Here is a 16,009-nt window from a genome sequence, read left to right on the forward strand (position 1 = left end):
GTGGCCAAGTTTTACATTTATAAAAAGCCACTACTACCTTTCTCTATATAAAATATAGATAGGGCGAGTAGGGATCGTCCCAAGGGATTTGATGGTGTATCGAATTGTGAAACTATGGTAATTAGGGTTAGTAGGTCGAGTGATCACACAATTGGTTGGTTGGTTGATTAAGCTAAATTGAATTCAACTAAATAAAATAATATGAGGTAAACAAGAGAGAGAGGTCTTGGGGTGTAGAGATCACCACCAAGCAATACTTTTCTATACTACTAACAAGTGATCAATTGAGGGTAATGGATGTGTTGCAATATGATAAGGGTGTGTGTGCATTAGGTTGATTCAATTGGCAAGGATGACAAATCAAGTAAGTATTGTCTAAACATCATGTGAAGAGCACAATATATCTAAGCAATAGAGGATATATTGTCTAGACAACATGGGGATAGCACAATAGATCAAAACAAGTCATTAATCATTCATTAAGCTCACAATCCACATGCAACACAATATTAGAGAAATATGCCATTTGGACTCACAAGCATGGAACATCAAACATCAAGAGTAGATTGTCCTCCCATCTAACATTATACTACCACTACACTAAATCTACACTACTAGCATGAAAATAACGCTATCTAGACTAGGGGAGAGGCACAAGCCATCAAGAATAGGCATAAACCATCAAATGAACCAAAATAGCATTCATTAAGCATATCATCTTGATAATCTCTAGATCTATAGCATCAATACACATAGACATGCATCAAAAACACTAAATCTAGAGATAAGCACATGAATATCTTACTTTAGCATACATAGACATATGGGTAGCATAAAATAGTCAATTGGAAGCATTAAACCATACAAATCATGAAATAATCAAGATTTATATATACATGAATATCAAGATGTATCATACAACACTAATCCCTCAATAATACACAAGATTAGAGTATAGAAAGCATGCTTGGGGCTAACTCTAGCCCCAAGAGGATGTCTAGACACTCATGGTAGTGATGATCCAACCCTCAAGGGCTAACTCCATGGCTGCTCCTTGTTGGTGAAGATCTCCTCCAATGGTGCTCTAGCTTCCCTCCTTCCTCCTCTCCAAGAAGAGCCTCCAAGATGATTTTCAATGTGTGTCAAGAGACTCTAGGCTCCTCTCCAAAAAGTGTATCATATTTCTTATATAGGTAGGTCAAATATATCCTATGATGAGCTGTGGTCGTGGAAGGCATATTCTCCAATGATTGGGTGAAGGACGGAATAAATGAGCTGGACTTTAACTTTTTCTCGCTGGAAGAAGTTCGATCGATCGAACCTTAACTTGGATTGATCGAAGATGGGTTCGATCGATCGAACTGCATCTTGGATCGATCGAAGTGGTCTGACTCCTCCGGATAAGGACAAGGCTGAGATATTTTGAAGATATTTATGGGGAAAAGGACAAAAGTGGTTAGTAGGCGTACAGCTGTGGATAAGATCAATCATTTGAATAGGACAAAATAGGGTTCGATCGATCGAAGGTGATGTTGGATCGATCGAACTTGGAATTTCAGCAAAGGCCAAGGTTGGATCTATCGAGAAGTACTGTGATCGATCATAGATGTTCGATCGATCGAACTCTAAGTTGGATCGATCGAACTTTTCAGCTGCACAACTTTGATTCCTTTTTGCTCCTTGCTTTCTCCACTTTGCTCCCTCCTTTGGTTTATCTCAGGATTGCTTCAATTAAGCTCTTATTTGGCTGAGTTAGCTCAATTTTGGGATTAGTGCCTGAAAATATAAATAACACGTAATAAGTCTAAAACGGCAAAGTAAGATAGATAAAGGTACTAGAATGCTTAAGCTTAACGAGTTTAAATGCGCACTTTTCAGTGCTCATCATACCCCCAAACTTAAATATTGCTAGTCCCTAGCAATGAACTAAAAAGTAAAGGAATGAAATGAACAACTAAACAAGTATAAACTGGAAAGCAAGTAAAATGATAGCGCCACTTTCGTAGGGAACACGATTGCATTTAGCATATGCAACAAGCCTTTTAAACCCCTAGGTTACGCCTAGTGGACGAGTAAAGTCTCGTGAGGGTTTCCAGAAATGGTACCCACAAACATTAAGCTCATTTTTTTTCCAAGAGAGGCACCAATATTACAAACAAGCATTGGGAGAAAACTACCTCAAGTATGCAATTTTTCAACCGTTTCTAAGCAATCTCCCAAAATTTCAATATCAAGCAAGCAAGCATGGTCCTCCACACATCAAGAAAATGATCATGAAAATCAAAACAAGTCTAGAATCCATGTGAGAGGTCCGGCATCAAGTGTGTTGCTATCTTAGCTAACTAGAGAAGTAATCACATCCTTACCCTCAAACTAGCACACAAATCTAGTACCGATCATCAAGATAAGAGAGTGGACCTTTTATTAAAGCTTTATTGTTCTAGGTGCGCTTATTCTTTTCACTCTATTTTTTTTTTTATTTTTTTTTTTTATTGAGGATCAAAGATGGAAGTATTGTGCAATGTATGAATCTCTTAAGCTTTCTAGAAGATTCATGTAGCGAGCTTTAGGTCAATGACTCCCAAACCAGATGGCTTTAGGGCATTAGGTGTTAAGACACCCCTACGGACTTACAAACTCAAATCAACTAGGCTACAAATCAAGACAACAACCATCTAATCATTTCCTACTTCTCACTTTTTGGGAGAAGTCCTCACTTTTATTACTTTTGCAACTTTTTCTCTTTTTTTTTTTTCTTTTTTTTTTTTTAATCAATTATTAACCTAGAGTTTGGGCCCTCCACCTATCGGCGCGAGAAGTACACTGCTTAATGAGGCAAGAATCCCGGCTACTCAATGAAAAGGGGTTGTTATCCACCTTTATCAAGAATGAAAGCTTTCAATGCACTACTAGCCCAATTGGGATATAACCAATTCAATAATCAACAAAGCATGTACCCCACAATTGAATGCTAGCGTGCGCCGGTGCTAGTGTAGAATCCTAGAATGAATCTCAAAATAATCACAAAATCAGGATGATGTGGACCACAAATGCAAGCAAAATATCAATCTTTTGAAAAAATTACTCCTAAATGGCATCCTCAAGGCATACAAGGAGTATTGGACTCTCAAGTCAAGCAATTTTTAAATTTTAAGCAATATAGTCCTCAAAAAATCAAAACCATAGCTAGAAATGGACCAAGTATAGAAATATCCCTCAAATACACAAGACATGCTCAAAATTTGAATTTTAAAATAACACTGAAATATACACCAATACCCCCAAACTTAAACTGCACATTGTCCTCAATGTGTGAAGAGAACAAAGGAAAGAGTATACCAGTGCTTTAGACATGAATGATCGGGATAGAAGTATCCAAAGTGGGTGGTATGGCCCCCCCAAACTTGGGATAAACTGTGGTCCTAAAAAGTTTGCACTCGGATAAACTCATTAGATAACAAGATAGGATAATCAGTGCACAGTGGACATGCAAGTGTAAGATGGGGTAAATAGAGAATAGAGAGAGAGGTGTAAAAGTGGTCCTGAAAAATTAGGCAGCACTCTCTCACTGAAGTCACTGTAGTGTACCTGATGGAGTCAAACATACGAATATGAGATACTAAGAGACATCCATAATCAAAAAGCAATATAAAGAGAATATAAAGTGCAGGTACATCAATAAAATAATAAAGCCGACAGACCGGCCGCAAAGTATAATACAGTAACAGTGACAGTATAATATAGATCCAGAATAAAAGAAATGAAAGCATAAAACAACTGGAAGTGGAGTCTCAGGAGGCCTGATCGTGAAGATCTGCAGTGGCTGGAGGTGCAGGTGCGGGTGCAGGTGCAGGGAGTCGGCTGGAAAGATCGGCAAAGCAAGCCATGACATCCGCCCTGAAAGAGGTGAACTCAGCTCGATGGGCAGTGATGTCGGCTCACATGGCTACTACATCCTCCTCCAGTGTCTGCAAGCGTGCTCCGAATCCGGGAGTGGGAACTGGAGACTCAGGCAGAGATGCCTCTGAAGAAGACTCCCGAACTCGCTCCTGAGCAGCGGCTCGATCACTAGTATCAGCGGCATCAGCATCATCTGCAGCATCGATATACTCCTCCGCAGGTCGCTCCAGGTCAGTGTCCATGCGATCGGTAGCCGGACCGACCGGTGCGTCGTCTGCTGCGATATCTGCTGCTGCTGGAGGTGCTGGCTGTGCCTGGGCTGCCTCCTCCTCCTCTAGGTCAACTGCTGCCTCTACAGCTGGTTCCTGAAGACTCCGAATAAGAGCATTGTAGCTCTTATTCCAGTCGCTCCTCCTATAGAAGCTGGACCGTGCAAGGGGCTCCTCATCTGGGGGCACTTTGTAGCACTGGTCAAGAAGAATCTACGTGATGAGGTGTCCGAAGGGCAGGACCTTGGACCGCTTAGGGTCCTTCCTGGAAATAAAAGAATCATATAATAACCTCATCACGCTCCAGATGAGGACTGGGATAGATACCCAGCAGCCCGTGTAAAAAGTGTAAAGAGCTGTCAAGTAGTCATGACGCCTCTGAATCTTGTGGCCCGCCATGTAAATGTTCTGAAAAAGAACTGTGTCGATGAACCAGAGGTCGTCAGGCAAGAAGGTCCTGGTGGCGAATGTCTGACCACCGGCATGATGGCCTGTCAAGGAGATAGCCATGTCAGAAAATGAAGGCCTATGTAGCCTCGGGTATGTCTCTGCAAGCTCAGGTGGACACCGGTGTGGGCACCGGTAAGCACGGGCCAGAGTGTCAACTGTGATGACAATCTCGTGGCCGTCCAGTGTAGTGATCATCTCTGCGGTAGATCGTGGCGAGGGCCGGAGATGTTGAAAGAATAACCGCACCAGTCGCGGGTATACAAGGCCGGTGACTGGGGCAAAGATGGCTGAGAGGCCCCGCTGCATGATCTCCTGATAGCCAGACCGGGTCAGGATAGACTCGGAGAAGTACGCAGTATCGAAGTACGACTCCTGAGCCACGGTCATAGCTGCATATCTCAGCAGCAACTGGTCACGGCGCTGAGCCGGTAGAGGTGGCTGCGGTGATGGCATGGCGGCTGCATCTGCCTGATGGCGCACAGGAGAAGGTGATGGTGTGAAGGCTGGAGGAGCCTGGGATGTAGATGGCATGTGGTCAGCTCCCTCCTCAGCCTCGTGGGATGGGGACTGAGGGGGAGTAGCCTGTGCGGGCTCCGCCTGAGCACGAGATGGCTCCGTAACCATCTCTATCCTGAGCCGTATATGTCTGCGGGGTCGCTGTGGCCCCGAAGATCTCCTAGCTGTACTCTTGTACCGCGGAGGCATGATCTACAAAAAGACAAGAAAATTTCAATATAAGTCAGTACCAGATATAAGAATTTAAGTGCATAATAGAAACATGTATGGCAAATAAGATAGACAAAATGCGGATGACATGAATCTATGATAATGATGATATGTGAATTATGCTAAGCAATGTAGGTATGAAATGCATCCAATGTGGAATATCATAGGCATTGTGCATATAAAGATAGCATGAAGATGACACAAGATGAATGGAGTGTGTATGTATGATCTGTGAAAGTTCGATCGATCGAAGATAGAGTTCGATCGATCACAGAAATTTTCGATCGATCGAAGTGAAAAATGTTCAAAAGTTGGATCGATCGAAGTGAATTGGATCAATCCAACACTTGGATCGATCGAAGCATTAAAGTGCACAAGATTGGATCGATCGAAGATAGTGAAATGAAGTTCACTACTTCGATCGATTGAAGAACAAGTTCGATCGATCGAACTGTGCGAATGCCGAATCTGAAAAGTCGCAGATCTGTGAGATCTAGAGCACGGGGCCCACACAAACGTGTTTGTGGGCCCATCTACACACCAAACATCCCATCCTCAACATCCAAACACTCCCCAAATGCCAAATCAAATCAAAAATCCCCAATTTGGTTCGGCCGAATGCATGTGTGAATATGTATACCATAATCATGAAATTGATGCTTCAAAATGGATGATTAATACACATACAACATAAATCAATATAGAAAATCATGAATCATGCATTGATTAAACTTTTAAATCAAGAAATGGCTCGCGATTTACCTCAAAACCGAGAAGAATGAGATGAGAGAGAGGGTGCGAAGCCGCGGTGAAAATAAGGCTCTACCTTGCCGGAATTGGCTCGCCGGAGATGGGGAAGATGATTGGAATGGAGGTTGGCCGGATTAAGGTGAGATTGAGAGAAGAGGGAGACTAGGGTTTGGTTTCCTTTTGAAGTTGGATCGATCCAAAGTGATCGATCCAACTCGGTTATATTTTTAAAAACATGATATGCAGAGTTCGATCGATCGAAGATGGAATTCGATCGATCGAACTTAGGTCTCCACTCTTAATGGCATTTTTTTTTTTTTTGAATTTTTTTTTTTTTTTAAATAAATTTTGAAAAATCAAAGGGAATTAAATTAATGAGCTGCAAATTTCGATCGAAGAGGATAAAGAATGTACAAGTTTAAGGGTTCAAGAGTTGATATGTGTTGGAACCTTGGATCGATCGAACTTGGAATTCGATCGATCGAACATGAAAAATTTTGAAAAGTCCCGAGAGCATGCATTTTGGAATTTAGATGCAAGTCCAAAATTTTTCTAAGTGTTGGGACTCATGATCGATCGAACCACATGTTGGATCGATCGAAAGGTAGTTCGATCGATCGAAATGGTTTACGATCGATCGAACTTTTGAAAATTTGGAGATCCCGAGAGCATGCATTTTGGAGTTTGGATGCAGGTCCAAAATTTTTCTAAGTGTTGGGTGCAAAATGAGACCTGGATCGATCGAGTCCATAGTTGGATCGATCGAACCTAAGTTCGATCGATCGAACCAAGACTTGGATCGATCGAAATTGTGCCTAAATGCTCAAAATGACTTGAATGCTCATGCAACCCCTTACTCAGTTCCTTCCAATGTATATGAACCACAAAAACAGTATCTAGACTTCGCAATAATCAAAATGCAAGATAGAAATGAGGGAGGAATAGGGTTTTGACATCCTACGAATTTCGGTGCTAGTCTTTAACGTCTCTAGCAAGACCTTGGGCTCTTTCAGCCCGGATCAAAGATCTTGCAATGCATCCCCTCCTTTTTGGGATGAGAGATGTTTCGAGTCACTCCTAACAAATGGTTCTTAGAAGAACTTGTTGGGGTAAACTCAAAAGACGTCTTGAGTTCTTTGTCAAAATCATCCTTGGGCTTCCACGCCCTTTCACAACAAGAGTTTGAAATCACTTTTCTGGCATGCAATGCTGAAGATGAAGATAAAGGCTTTGAAACATTGTTCATGCACAAAAGCTTATTTCTTTGTCAAATGGATTGGGTGTGGGGTTAAAGATGTTCAACTTCACTCTCATGTGCCCAAAAGAAATCTTCATTATCCCCGTCCTACAATTTATGTTGGCATTTGAGGTTGCCAAGAAAGGACGGCCAAGGATAACCGGAATTTGGTTCTTTGGATTGGGCACCGGTTCCGTGTCAATGACGACAAAGTCAACTGGGAAGAAGAACTTATCAATCTTAATCAACACATCCTCAATTATCCCCCTAGGCTTCTTAATGGATAGGTCGGTAAGTTGTAAAACCACCGACGTCGGTTTCAATTCACTTAGGCCCAATTTGACATAAACCGAATAGGGAAGAAGGTTAACACTAGCCCCTAAGTCAAGAAGTGCCCGGTTGATGACATGTTCACCAATGACACAAGATGTTGTAGGTGCACCGGGGTCCTTAAACTTTGGCAAAGTGTTGTGTTGTAGAATGGAACTCACTTGTTCGGTTAAGACCACTTTTTTTGATGTTTGGCTCTTGTTCTTCCGCTTTTGGGTGCATAAGTCCTTTAAGAATTTGGCATAAGCCGGAATTTGCTTAATTGCATCCAAAAGTGGAAGATTAACTGTGACTTGCCTAAATATATCCATTATCTCATTGTTCTTGGTCTTTTGCCTTTCTTTTGAAATGGACCCTTTCAAGGCGTCCGGAAATGGAGCTTTTTCAAAAACTCTTTCAGCATTTTCTTTCAAAGAATTTTCAGCATTGGACTTGTTCGATTCATTGGATTTCAAATCACTTTTCAAAGAAGAATCATGAATAACATTTTTCAAAGAACTTTTCTCAAACACATTTTTCAACACTGTTTTCAATGAATCTCTTTGGAAATCATCTTTCAACTCACAATTTGAGGGCTTCTCATTCTCAAGATCATGCACATGCAATGAAGGAGGAATAGTGTGTGGAACGGGATGGGTGACAACTTGAGGTTGTACCGGTTCACTCTCTTCATTAGGCATTCTAACTTGATTGTCTACTACCCTACCACTTCTCAAGGTTGTTACCGCATTGACATACTCAACATTATGCCCTTCCAATGAGGATTTGGTTTCTATAACACATTGTTGTTTGATTGGGGCATTCACGTGCATCTTTCCCTTCTCTCTAGCATTAAGTGTTTAAGCTATTTGCCCTACTTGGGTTTCTAGCTTGGCAATTGATTGAGAATGAGAATGCAACAATTGAGTATTTGCTTCTAGAATGCTCAAAGCATTTAAAACCTTTTCCTCAAAAGCGGAACCTCTAGAATTTCCTTAAGAATATGATTGGTTAGGAAAATGAGAATTAGCAAATTGATTTCCTTGTGAGTTATATGGTCTTGAACCTTGGGATCCTTGGTTTTGAAGTGGAGGTGGAATGTATTTCCCTTGAAAACTGCCTTGGGAAGAGTTTGAGCCCTCCCCTTGGTTTTTCCAAGAAAAATTAGGATGATTCCTCCAACCGGGATTGTAATGATTACCATAAGGATTGTTCCATTGGTTCACAAATGTTGCATTAACTTGCTCAATGGGTTTATTTTGAATTTGTCCATGAGGACAATTAGAAGTAGAATGAAGAACACTAGAACAAGTCATACATAATTCATTTTGAGCTCTAGGAGAATGATTAGGAAAGGAAGACACTTGATTCGCCGAGTTTTGATTGATCAATTGATTAAACTTTTGAGATAAAGACTTCATCTTGGCGGTTATATCATTTGAGTGGTCAACTTGATGTAAGCCAACACTCTTCCTACCTTGAGAATTTCTACCATTCCTAGATGACAATGTTCTATGCAAAGAGTTTTCACTCATGCTCTCATAAAGACGCCACACGTCTTCCTCTTGCCGGTCTATATAAGAACCTCCCATTGAAACATCAACCATGCCTTTATAATTGTCCGATAAGCTTTCAAAGAAGAATTGGACCAATTGCCATTTAGGCATGTCATGGTGAGGACACTTCCTAAGCAATTCATTGAAGCGTTCCCATGCCTCGTGGAAAGTTTCTCCCTCCCCATGTGTGAATTCCCTAATGGCGGTTCTCATAGCATTGGTCTTTGAAACCGGATAGTACTTTTTCAAAAATTCTTGTTGCATTTCTGCCCAAGAAGTTATAGAAAAAGGCCTAAGGTTGTTGAACCAATACTTTGCCTTATCTTTAAGGGTGAATGGAAAAAGTTTCAGCCTTAAAACTTCTTCCGGCATGTCCGTGTATCGAACGGTAGAACAAATTTCAAGAAACTCATCCAAATGCTTGTAAGGTTCTTTACTAGGAAGTCCATGAAAGTTAGGTAGCATTTGGATAGTTTGTGCTTTAATCTCATAATGGTGTGCTCTAAATGGTGGCAATTGAATGCATGTGGGTGCATTATACTCATTAGGCACATAGTGATCTCTTAATGCGAGTGGTGGATTAGCAACTTGAGGTGCAACATGGACACCTTGGTTATATTGAGCTTGATTAATGATGGGGGGTTATGGTGCATACATTGGCCTTGGAATTCCTATTGGAATTTGGCCTTGTTGTTGAGGAGGTTGATGAATGTATGGCCTAGGCATGCCTAATGGAACTTGCATATTATCATTTTGCACATTAGGGTGAAGGATGCCTTGTTGGTCTATGTGACCAAGGTCTTCAACATGATCATCATTGAGAGCATCCATTGGTAGATTGGTTCTATGTGAACTTCCTCTTCCCCTTGGATTCCTAATAGTGGATTCTAAATGCAAATCAAGAGGAACAAGAGTAGGTCTCAATGAACGACGACCATGCATGCACAATGCAACACGAATAAGCAACTTTCTCAACAATGCAATTAAACTTCACAACCACAATTTTCAAATGCAATGTATGTCAAATAAATGCCTCCACGTGGGCCCCCGATTTAACTAAGGAGGTTGAGTAAGAAGGTCTTTGCTAGCTCCTTGCTCAATGCACCTTGTTAATGAAGAACAAACTTAATAAGTAATCAAAAACAGAAAATAAAAAGAAAGTAAAGACACGATCAAAAGAGTACTAATCCTAATTGAATTTCACAATTCGACGTTGCCAATTTAAAAACCCCGGCAACGGCGCCAAAAACTGACCGGTCCTTTACAAGGGTCGCGATACCAAGTCAAGCTTGAAGAGTTGTGTGTGTTTAGGAGGTGGCCAAGTTTTACATTTATAAAAAGCCACTACTACCTTTCTCTATATGAAATATAGATAGGGCGAGTAGGGATCGTCCCAAGGGATTTGATGGTGTATCGAATTGTGAAACTATAGTAATTAGGGTTAGTAGGTCGAGTGATCATACAATTGGTTGGTTGGTTGATTAAGCTAAATTGAATTCAACTAAATAAAATAATATGAGGTAAACAAGAGAGAGAGGTCTTGGGGTGTAGAGATCACCACCAAGCAATACTTTTCTATACTACTAACAAGTGATCAATTGAGGGTAATTGATGTGTTGCAATATGATAAGGGTGTGTGTGCATTAGGTTGATTCAATTGGCAAGGATGACAAATCAAGCAAGTATTGTCTAAACATCATGTGAAGAGCACAATATATCTAAGCAATAGAGCATATATTGTCTAGACAACATGGGGATAGCACAATAGATCAAAACAAGTCATTAATCCTTCATTAAGCTCACAATCGACATGCAACACAATATTAGAGGAATATGCCATTTGGACTCACAAGCATGGAACATCAAACATCAAGAGTAGATTGTCCTCCTATCTAACATTATACTACCACTACACTAAATCTACACTACTAGCATGAAAATAAAGCTATCTAGACTAGGGGAGAGGCACAAGCCATCAAGAATAGGCATAAACCATCAAATGAACCAAAATAGCATTCATTAAGCATATCAACTTGATAATCTCTAGATCTATAGCATCAATACACATAGACATGCATCAAAAACACTAAATCTAGAGATAAGCACATGAATATCTTACTTTAGCATACATAGACATATGGGTAGCATAGAATAGTCAATTGGAAGCATTAAACCATACAAACCATGAAATAATCAAGATTTATATATACATGAATATCAAGATGTATCATACAACACTAATCCCTCAATAATACACAAGATTAGAGTATAGAAAGCATGCATGGGGCTAACTCTAGCCCCAAGAGGATGTCTAGACACTCATGGTAGTGATGATCCAACCCTCAAGGGCTAACTCCATGGCTGCTCCTTGTTGGTGAAGATCTCCTCCAATGGTGCTTTAGTTTCCCTCCTTCCTCCTCTCCAAGAAGAGCCTCCAAGATGATTTTCAATGTGTGTCAAGAGACTCTAGGCTCCTCTCCAAAAAGTGTATCATATTCCTTCTATAGGTAGGTCAAATACACCCTATGATGAGCTGTGGTCGTGCAAGGCATATTCTCCAATGATTGGGTGAAGGACGGAATAAATGAGCTGGACTTTAACTTTTTCTCGCTGGAGGAAGTTCGATCGATTGAACCTTAACTTGGATTGATCGAAGATGGGTTCGATCGATCGAACTGCATCTTGGATCGATCGAAGTGGTTTGACTCCTCCGGATAAGGACAAGGCTGAGATATTTCAAAGATATTTATGGGGAAAAGGACAAAAGTGGTTGGTAGGCGTATAGCTGTGGATAAGATCAATCATTTGAATAGGACAAAATAGGGTTCGATCGATCGAAGGTGATGTTGGATCGATCGAACTTGGAATTTCAGCAAAGGCCAAGGTTGGATCTATCGAGAAGTACTGTGATCGATCATAGATGTTCGATCAATCGAACTCTAAGTTGGATCGATCGAACTTTTCAGCTGCGTAACTTTGATTCCTTTTTGCTCCTTGCTTTCTCCACTTTGCTCCCTCCTTTGGTTTATCTCAGGATTGCTTCAATTAAGCTCTTATTTGGCTGAGTTAGCTCAATTTTGGGATTAGTGCCTGAAAATATAAATAACACGTAATAAGTCTAAAACGGCAAAGTAAGATAGATAAAGGTACTAGAATGCTTAAGCTTAACGGGTTTAAATGCGCACTTTTCAGTGCTCATCAGGTCTGAACCGCTAACCAGGTCCTTACTCGAACCCGAGGTCACCTAAGTCAATCCATATTATAACTAGTGTTCATGCATCATTCTTGCATCCTAATTAAACTTCAAGAAGTCTCTTAACGACTTTCTAAGGCTCGAGGTTTAAATGAACCGATGAAGGGAGAAGGATACACAAAACAGTGCCATTTCAGTCGACTGAAATGGGACTTCAGCAGGCCAAAATGGCCTCTGAAACCACCCTAAAACTGGTCAACCAAAATGGAACTTTAGTCGGCCGAAATGGAAAATCCTGGGGCCAATAAAAGAGTCAGTCGACCGAAATAGCCATTTCAGTTGGCCGAAATGACTCTACAACCTGGGGAACCTACTCTTGGTTTGATACAACTTGAAAATGTGCATAAGCCTTGCTATGAAATCTGAAAGCTAAATGAAACCTGTCCCAATATAAGTATAAACATTGAATATAGCATCACCATATCCGTTTAAGTCCATTAATAACATAATCATACATAGTTCTTCATAATATCTTACAAAATGATAAAAGTGTATAGAATTGTAATATTTTTGTTTTTCACCATTTTCTATTTTTTTAAAATTTTCTGACTTTGCGAGGGCATTTTCGTCTTTTTTTATTTTGCGTGCCGAACATCGTGGGGTGTACCGGGTGTGTCCGAGAGTTGGTTGGGGCATTTCGTTGAGTTCAGGACTCTTGGAAATGCATCGGTTACCATTTCGGCATTTTTTCCTTTTTCGGGCCAAAAGGTCCCGGGTGGGACCCACTACTGGAATTGTCGCGTACGGGGATTATGGTTGGGTCCATTTGCATTTCATTTATTTTTATTTATTGAGTATTATGTAAGTATTGTGTGGTTGGTATATATTTATGCGTGTGGTGGTAAATGAATAAAAAAAAAAGTCAAAAGATATTTTGGTGGAGGGTCCCACCACTTTCATTTGTTTTAATGGCCATAAGGCCCATTTTGGACTCTCATTCCTCTCTCTCCCATCAGGCTCTCTTCCCCTCTCTTTCTTCAATTTTTTTTTTTTCTTTCTTCATCAAATTCAAGCCTTGATTTCTCCCTCATTTGTAGGAATTTTTGGGTACCATTTGCGGCAAAACAGAGAGCTCGGCGAAATCTATGTATTGATGTAAGTAATTCAGCATTTGATGCACCCTAGGAATTTTGAACCTAGGGCTTGGATTTGGGGCATTTTGCATCTTTGAGAGGTAGGGGTGTTTAATTCACAATTTCTTGAAATTTTGTGAATTATCTTTGTGTAAATTGTTATCTAGCATGCCTATTTTGTTTTAATTCTTGTAAAATTGTTTTAGATGTTGTATGTGGAGTGTTTAACTATGTGTAAATTGATGAGTTACGATTTAAACATGCTTAAATAGACTAGAATTTATGTTTTCATGTGATTGCCATGTTAGATTATTAATTAAATGAATGCATGTATTATTTTGTGGAAATTCTTGTGAAGGTTGTTAGTGGTTTAAGTTGAATTCATTGCATTCATTGCATAAGGACAAGTCTTAGCATGAAGCATCAATGCACTTCATTGGGAAAAAATAGGGGAAATGATGTTTTAAAAGGAATGAAGTGGTGTTTTTAGGAAAAATTGTGAAAAAGGGTTTTGAAAAAGAAAATGGGGAGTGACATTTCATCCCATGGCATGGCATATTCATTCATAAATTGGTTCATAGATGTGATTTTGTGGATTATTTTCTCCCCGGCATGGTATGATCCCGCCTTCGTATTTTTTATTCATTGTTTGGATTCGCGAGCTCTCAAGAGGTGTGCTTTAGGCACTTCCTACTGAGCTTTTAGCTTACCTCATCATTTAACATTTTTCAAGTTTAGGAAAGAAAGTGGCGGACGACACTCCTCCACAATTTTAGACAAGGTTGGGACTTTAGTTTTGATACCTGTGAATGTAAACATGAATTATGTATTTAGTGTGAAGCTTATGCAATGTTGTTGGAGTTGTAAATTTCGATCCTTGTAACAGCTTTATTTTTGTTTCTTGAATTGTAAACTTGATGTAAGGATGATATAACTTATGTAAATCATCTTGGGAACATATATTGTGTATGTAAACTTTTTATTTCAAGTGAAAGAAGATAACTCTTCATTTTTTCATTTTAACAGATTCAGTAGCTGACTTCAGGGTTCGCAAAACCATTTCGGTCGACCGGAATGGGTACTTCGGTTGACCGATTCATTTCACATTCTCAGGATCTTGCATTTCAGCCGACTGAAACCTTACTTCGGTCGACCGGTTCAGGGAAGGTTCACTTTGACTGACCGAAGCTCCACTTCGGTCGACCGAACTGTTGGAGTTTAGTTTAATTTGCTCATTTCTCTTGTATAACTCATTTTGAGACTTGGGAATTTGCATTGAACCTTTGTGAAGCATAATTATGACCTAGCAATGATGTGTTGACACTAGATATGTTATAGATTGACTTAGGTAACTTCGGGTTCGGGTAAGGACCTGGTTAACGGTTTGGACCCACGGGTTCGGGTCGTTACAAATTTGGTATCAGAGCTTTAGGTTCGAAAACCTAAGGATGACGGGTAGGGTTGACCTAGTGGAGTTAGAACTGGCTTGACAACATTGCATACTTATGTGGTTATTAGTTGTTAGTTCAAGATTATGGTTTACTGTTATGTTTTTACGTGTTAGTTGACTTTAGAATTCAAGAATTAATAATTAAAGGTGAGCATGCTATATGATAATGTGTTTATTGTTATTAAGTTTACTGTTTAGTAAATGAAAAAGCATGCTTGTTTGCTAAATACTTACGTGAAATCACTTGTATAGTTAATGAAATGATTAAATTTGTTTAAATCATGCCTAATTGATGATGTTAAATGTTTATGTGTAACTGATTGTATGATTAAGTTGTTTAGTACATGCTTGATTCGTTATGTGATTACTTGTTAACTGTTTACTGTTGATAAAAGCATGCTTAGTTGATTATGTGCTTATTTATTAAGTGTTATTATTGTTAAAAGCATGTTATACAAGTTTTTATTGCAAGTAATTGAGCATGAGTTATATAAAACATATAGTATAAGATGTGACAATTTTTAAATGAGCATGATAGATATGATCCTATTTTAGGACGTAGTTGCACGCTTAGGTTCATGTTGTGGTCATTCATTCACTAAGGAGTGGATGTATGCATGACTTGTTGGTTTAATTGTTGACGGGTTTGAGTGTTCGGGACAGTGATGTGCATTGGGTTACGAATAGTTCTAACTCGCGTATGTGGGGAGCTTAGTCATTCATATGTTTCTGAACGTTTTAGTTCTTATCGAACGGATAGTGTGAGCGTCGTAGCTTATGGATTGAGCTATTTCATGTATTCTTGTATTGATCGTGTAGTTGCTTTTATAGAATTGTGTTTAAAGACGATATAGGGAGATGGATTTGAATGAAGTTAGGGAGCGAACAGGTGAAGGGCCATCCCAACTAGATAGGGTTTCAGTGGGACAGGGCCGAGATAGAGAGGTGGATGATAATCCACAAGTACTGGAGGATAATGTTTTATTAGCAAGGGCTATAGCCTTAGCCTTTCAGAATTTAGCGAGTACCACAGCTC

The sequence above is a fragment of the Cornus florida genome, unplaced genomic scaffold (genome assembly GCF_030987335.1).
Source record: "Cornus florida cultivar Cherokee Brave unplaced genomic scaffold, ASM3098733v1 CherokeeBrave_3.0.0_Hap2_Chr11, whole genome shotgun sequence".
Taxonomy (NCBI): Eukaryota; Viridiplantae; Streptophyta; class Magnoliopsida; order Cornales; family Cornaceae; genus Cornus; species Cornus florida.